The sequence below is a fragment of the Lithobates pipiens genome, unplaced genomic scaffold, assembly GCF_037356315.1.
Source record: "Lithobates pipiens isolate NorthernLeopardFrog02 unplaced genomic scaffold, aLitPip1_a1.2 Scaffold_16, whole genome shotgun sequence".
In the NCBI taxonomy this organism is placed as follows: domain Eukaryota; kingdom Metazoa; phylum Chordata; class Amphibia; order Anura; family Ranidae; genus Lithobates; species Lithobates pipiens.
This window is the reverse complement of record NW_027507748.1, coordinates 143,973,057-143,980,373: the sequence shown is the minus strand read 5'-3', so window position 1 is coordinate 143,980,373 and position 7,317 is coordinate 143,973,057. Positions and strand designations below refer to the sequence as shown.

The 7,317-nt window shown below is 44.2% G+C and overlaps 1 pseudogene; it reads left to right on the top strand.

Annotated features, from left to right (window-relative positions):
- The first annotated feature begins 2,618 nt into the window (after positions 1-2,618).
- On the top strand, positions 2,619-2,736 carry LOC143984940 (5S ribosomal RNA; annotated as a pseudogene).
- The last annotated feature ends 4,581 nt before the right edge of the window (positions 2,737-7,317 follow it).

The window sequence follows — 7,317 nt, the reverse complement described above, 5'->3', positions numbered from 1 at the left end:
TCCAGTAAGTTCCCACCTGGCTGAACTCTCCCCCTCTTCACGAGGCTGAACATTAGGAGAGTGCTAAGAACGATCGGCGATGCCATTTTTTCTTTCACCGCCACCCGGTGGATCGGAGGCCCACGCTCACGTGAGGAAAACTCTTTTTTTTTTTTTTTTTTCAAAGAAAAAGGAGGGGGTGCGACGGAGAGGGCAGGGCTTAGTGCAGAGTTGGCATCCTCCAACGCCGGCGCAGGAGTGTGTTGTAAAAACTCCATTGGTGCTGGCTGCAAGTTGTCGGAGGGACACGAGAGCTAAGAAGGGCATGAAAGAGGTTTGGTGACACAGACTTTTTCTATTTGACACATTTATTATTTGCATCAGGCTGAGCATTAATAGCAGTGGCAGTGGCTGAACTATTGCTCAAGCAGTGGATGTGATTTCTTCTGATAGTACCTTTGCTTTTGTGCATCAGGCTAAGGTCAGAAGGGGGGTTGAAACTCTCCCAAAAAAGGGCTAAAAGGGTCTCCCTCAAGCTCTGGAAAGCCTACTCATCTCTGCAATGGCATGCTCCCCTGAGAGGTAGCTGGTCAGAGTGAGCATTGGGGCCATGAAATGTTTGCATATTACTAAAAGGGTATTTTTTCCTCAGCCATGATGGGATTGAAAAAAAAGTTAGCGGCTTAATCGCATCCCAGTGTGGGACAAAATGCGTCAGATTCTCTTCCATTACCCAGGACCCTGAAACTGAGGAACTAGGGGCAGGAGAAGATGAATTCCCTCAGGGGACCATGTTGAGGCTAATGTCTACTCTTGAGGTGTCAAATGCGGGTGGATCAGCTTTCACAATACGTAAGATTGATAGTGCAATTTTTTGCTGAATGGTCCGCTCCACACTTATGTACCCTTAAATTCATTTTTGGGTTCACTAAAACCTCCTCAAGCTGTGCATACCTTTCCTGTCCATTTATTGCTGGAAAAGCTTTTTTGTATGTTAGTGGATCACCCAGATAAGCATTTTTTTCCCTCCTAAAAAGTTTTTTTCACACTTTATCTTATGGTGGAGAAAATTCAGTTGGGGTATACCAATTAACGCTGCTATATCCTCTGGGAATAAGCATTTGACTTGTCTGGCAGACAATGCTCAAATGCTTAAGGATCCAAAAGAAAACACTTTTTTTCTCTGGCAGATTGAGTGTCTCAGCCTGCACTGATAGTAATTGGTTAATTGTTGAGAGACTAGTTTAAACAGGTGTTCAAGGTTATCCTGCTCAGCAGGCTCAGGATCTGGCAAGCTACTAGCAGCTTTATGTTTGCAATAATTACTATGAGAGATTCTATCCTTCAGGCCTTGTGCCCTTCGCTAAGCACCATGCAAGAAGTTCCGGCTAGTCTTCCTTTTGCGCTAGTTATTTGAGGATGATTTGGGTAATACATCCAAAGAAATTCTAGGTGGAAAAAGTACCCATTTGCCATTTAAGAAAATTAGTAAATGTATTTTCATTTTAAAAACTCCAGGCAGTCATGACGGCCTCCACCATCAAGTTCAAAAGGTAATCCTCAGGGTCAACCCCAGGGACAAAAGAGGTCTTGGGGGAGGAAACCTACAAAATACTGAAGCTTCCTTATGAGGAGGCGCCCCTGTTCGCTCGAATAGGGGGAATTCTTCTGCAGTTCTCAAGGATCTGGCAAGAAGAGTGTTGAGACAGATGGGGGAGTTCCTAAATAGCTCCAAGGTACAAACTGGACTTCTGAGAGTTCCCGCCTCCTCGTTTTCTCAGATTAAACGTTCCTAAGGATCCAGTGAAAAAGAGGTCTTTCACTCAAGCATTGGACCATCTTTTGACAAAATTATCATGGTAGTCCCCATGTAAGAGCAGAGGTTGGGGTTTGGTTTAAATCTTTTTTTTTTCCAAAACCGATTGGACATTCTGGATCTCAAAAATCTAAATTAAATTCCTGAATATAACTACTCTTTTTTTGCATGGAATCAATCCAATCAGTTAGCTCCATCCTACAAGGAGGAGAACTTCTGGTGTCAATTGACATCAAAGATGCATACCTCCATGTGCCTATTTCCTCGCTCAATAGTAATATCTACTTTCCAAGGTGTAAAATCTTCATTTTCAGTTTGTAGCTCTGCTTTTCGGTCTAGCTACTGCACCTTGAGTGTTTACAAAGGTTATGGCCCCTCTTCTAGCTAGATTAAGGGCCCAAGGTATAACAGTTATGGTTTACCTAGACGATCTGTTCTTGATAGACCAGTCAGTAGCCCGCTTTGACCAAAGTATGGTCACCACATTCAACTACCTAGAATATCTAGGTTGGATTCTCAACCTAGAAGAAATCTTCTTTAAAACCATGAAGAAGGCTAAAATACTTGGGTCTGATCATAGATACACCCAGAAAAGGGTATTCTTGCCCCAGGCAAAGATCAGCCCAATAAAAGGAACTAATTCAGGTGGTCGAAGCAAGATGAATTCTTCTATTCAGCTTTGCATGAGGTTGTTGGGAACGATGGTGGCTTCATTCGAGGCCATTCCTTATGCTCAGTTTAATTTGAGACTGCTGCAAAACAGTATCATATTGGCTTGGAACAAAGTGTTCAACTCTAGATTCCCAATGTGTCTGACTCCAAAGCTTATGGTCACATAACCCTGAAAGCAGCAATCTCGTCAGATCTTGGAGGCTAAGCAGGGTCAGGCCTGGTTAGTGCCTGGATGGGAGACCGCCTGGAAATACCAGGTGCTGTAGGCTGGGTGCGCCGGAGCCTCAGTTTATGGTTAATAACCAAGAATCTGCAAAGGGGAAAATCCTTCCTTCAATTACCTGGGAAGTGGTAACAGCATATGCCAACTTTTTTTGGGTTGGGGAGCAGTCCTGGAAGAGGCAACTGTCCAAGAGAAGTGGCCCAGATCAAAAATGGCCTTGCCCATTAACATTCTACAAATTTAGGCAGAGCACTTGGTCCTGAGGGCCTGAATGTTCAGTTTATGGAATTGTCCTGCCAGGATTCAATCCGACAATGCCACAGCAATGGCCTATATTAATGTCACATACCTGATGGTAGAGCCTGATATGCAGCGGACGGCCTCTCTTACACCTCTGACTCGAGGCCCCCTTGTAGAACAGACAGGAGGTGCAGGAGTACAGAGTCGCATGAGTGCCTGATAGATCACAGACCTTGGAATCAGAAGCAGCTTCAGGATGAGAGGGTAGGTACAGGCAAGCTGGGTCATACACTGGAGGACACGTCAAGAGCAGGTGCGGAGGCAGAAGAGTAGTCAGGATACAAGCCGGGTCGGTGATGCGCTGTCAGCGAGGTAGCAGAAGGAGCAGGCAGATGCTGTGGTCAAACAAGCGAGGTCAGGTGCAGGCAGATAGCAGGAATCATCAGAGGCAAGCCAAGTCGGGTAACGGGAACAGATCTCAGATACAGGCAACAGGAACACACGGGAACCCTGTAGAGCAGACAGCACCAAGTTTGTACACTGGCAGGGTTCAAATAGCTTGTTGGGTGCCAAAAGCTGTCACAGGGTGCACACACGCGCATGCACACGTGTGCACGCTATTGCGGGCAAACGTGTGTGCAGGCGCACTGGCGGCAATCTGGCTGTCTTGGATTCCCATCTTGAGCACTGACGTGCGCTTCCTGACACTGCGTGCACAGGCACACGTAGATGCACCAGAGGTGTTCTGGCAGAGGTCACAGTTCGTCTTCTTCTGCCGCCATCTTGGGTACTGGCTAGCCCTTCCTGACAATTAATCACCAAGGGGGCACAAGAAGTTGTGCGGCCCAGAGAAAGGTAAATCATATCCTGTCTTGGGCAGAAAACAATGTACTTTGCCTATCGGCAGTCTTCATTCTAGGAATAGAAAATTGGCAGTCGCCAGCAGTTGTTCCCGGGAGAATGGTTCCTTCTCCCTGATATCTTCATGTCAATATGTCAAAGATGGGGGATCCCAGACATAGATCTGTTTGCGTCCAGGTTTAACAAAGAAATTGACAACTTTGTGTCAAGAACAAAAGATCTGCTAGCATGCGGAACAGGTGCCTTGCTATTTCCGTTTAATCGGTCTCACTGTTAGGTTCTCTGCTATTCTGCCTGCGTCCACGACTTCTGCGCAGGATCAAGCAGGAAGAGAAGTTGGTGATACTTGTGGCCCAGGAAATCTTGGTATGCAGAGATCGTAAAGATAGCGGTAGGGAACCCAAGGACACTACTGCCGCAGCCAGACCTTCTCTCGCAAGGTCCGGTATTCCATCCTACTTTACAAATGCTAAATTTAATGGTTTGGCTATTGAGACCCACATTTTAGAGAAGCGTGGGCTGTCAGGTTCAGTGGAGTCTACTCTGGTTAATGCAAGGAACCCGGCCTCCAGAGTCATATATTATAGAGTCTGGAAGGCATATGTCTCCTGGTGTGAATCCAGGGATTGGCACCCCAGGAAATATATCATAGGTAGAATACTTGACTTTATACAGATGGGAGTGGAAATAAAGCCGGTCTTGAGTACTATCAAGCACCAGGTTTCGGTTTTATTTTTTCAGAGACCACTTGCTTTACACTCCTTGGTTCATAGCTTTATTCAGGTGGCAACGCAGCTTAAAAACCTCTGGTTAAGTCACCCCTGAACTCTTGGGACTTGAATTTAGTCCTGTTGGCATTACAGAAACAGCCTTTTGAGCCGATACAACATATTTCCTTGATCCTTTTTGACAAGGAAACTAGTTTTTCTGGTAGCACATATCTTCTGCAAGAACGGTATCAGAGTTGGCTGCTCTTTCTTGTAAAGAGCCATATTTAACTATTTACAAGGATAACGTCGTAATGTGTCCTTATCCTACTTTTCTACCTAGGATTGTCTCAGGTTTTCATTTAACCCAGGATATTGTTATTTTTTTTAAATTTTCTTCCTCCTTCTGTGGAAGAAATGTCACTACATTCTCTTGATGTGGTGAGAGCAGTCAAAATCTATTTAAAAACGACTGTTCAGAAAAACATATTTTTTGTTTGTGTTGCCTTAAGGTCCCAAAAGAGGACAGGCTGCATTGAAATCTAGTATTTCTAAATGGATTCATAGTTACAGTGGTGTGAAAAAGTGTTTGCCCCCTTCCTCGTTTCCTGTTCCTTTGCATTTTTGTCACACTTAAGTGTTTCGGAACATCAAACCAATTTAAACAATAGTCAAGGACAACACAAGTAAACACAAAATGCAATTTGTAAATGAAGGTGTTTATTATTAAAGGTGAAAAAAAATCCAAACCATCATGGCCCTGTGTGAAAAAGTGATTGCCACCCTTAGCAGCAACAACTGCAACCAAGCGTTTGCGATAACGTGCAATGAGGCTTTTACAGCGTCCTGGAGGAATTTTGGCCCACTCATCTTTGCAGAATTGTCCTAATTCAGTTACATTAGAGGGTTTTCGAGCATGAACGGCCTTTTAAGGTCATACCACAACATCTCAATAGGATTCAGATCAGGACTTTGGCTAGGCCACTCCAAAGTCTTCATTTTGTTTTTCTTCAGCCATTCGGTGGTGGACTTGCTGGTGTGTTTAGGATCATTGTCCTGCTGCAGAACCCAAGTTCGTTTCAGCTTGAGTACACGAACAGATGGTCGGACATTCTCCTTCAGGATCTCTTGGTAGACAGCAGAATTCATAGTTCCTTTTATCACGGCAAGTCTTCCAGGTCCTGAAGCAGCAAAACAGCCCCAGACCATCACACTACCACCACCATATTTTACTGTTGGTATAATGTTCTTTTTATGAAATGCAGTGTTCCTTCTACGCCAGATATACTTGGACACACACCTTCCAAAGAGTTCCACTTTTGTCTCATCGGTCCACAGAATGTTGTCCCAAAAGTCTTGGGGATCATCAAGATGTGTTGTGGAGAAATTGAGACGAGCTTTGATGTTCTTTTTGCTCAGTAGTGGTTTTCTCCTTGGAACACTGCCATGCAGGCCATTTTTGCCCAGTCTTTTCCTGATGGTGGAGGCATGAACGCTGACCTTAACTGAGGCAAGTGAGGCCTGCAGTTCCTTGGACGTTGTTGTGGGGTCTTTTGTGACCTCTTGGATGAGTCGTCGCTGCGCTCTTGGGGTAATTTTGGGCGGCCGGCCACTCCTGGGAAGGTTCACCACTGTTCCATGTCTTCGCCATTTGTGGATAATGGCTCTCACTGTGGTTCGCTGGATTCCCAAAGCTTTGGAAATGGCTTTATAACCCTTTCCAGACTGATAGATCTCAATTACTTTCTTTCTCAATTGTTCCTGAATTTCTTTGGGTCTCGGCATGATGTGTAGCTTTTAAGGATCTTCTGGTGGACCTTACTGTGTCAAGCAGCTCCTATTTAAGTGATGCTTTGATTGTGAACAGGTGTGGCAATAATCAGGCCTGGCTAGAGAAATTGAACTCAGGTGTGGACAACCACAGTTATAGTATGTTTTAACAAGGGGGGCAATCACTTTTTCACACAGGGCCATGATGGTTTGGATTTTTTTTCACCTTTAATAATAAACACCTTCATTTACAAATTGCATTTTGTGTTTACTTGTGTTGTCCTTGACTATTGTTTAAATTGGTTTGATGTTCCGAAACACTTAAGTGTGACAAACATGCAAAGGAACAGGAAATGAGGAAGGGGGCAAACACTTTTTCACACCACTGTACATAGTTACATAGTTAGTCAGGTTGAAAAAAGACACAAGTCCATCCAGTTCAACCTTAAAAACAAATAAATAAAATAAAAAATAATCGTACAATCCAAATACCCAATTTTATGCCCACAATTGATCCAGATTCCACAAGTGATTGTTCAAGCTTATGGTTTAAGGAGAAAAGTTCCACCTTTTTCATATTATTAGTGCTTTATGGGGGTGCATCACAAAGCTTCCATGGTTCAAATCTGCAAGGCTTCAACTTGGTCTTCAGTCCATACATTTACTAGATTTTATCAGGTGAATGTAAAAAGGCATGAGGATATCGCCTTTGGGCATAGTGTGCTGCAGGCAGCAGTATAACTCCTCTAGTCTCATGTTGCCCTAATTCTGTTGTGTCTCCCTCCCCTCAGTTGGCATTGCTATGGGACATCCCACATAGTAACTACTATGGCTCTGTGTTCCGTGATGTACGATAAGAAAATAGGATTTTTATAACAGCTTACCTGTAAAATCCTATTCTTTGAAGTACATTACGGGACACAGAGGTCCCATCCCTCTTTCTAGTATGCATGTGTATTGCTTTGCTTCAAAAACTGAGGTATTCCCCGTAGTGGGAGGGGTTATATAGGGAGTGGACTTCCTGCCTTAGGTAGTGTGCCAGTGTCCAT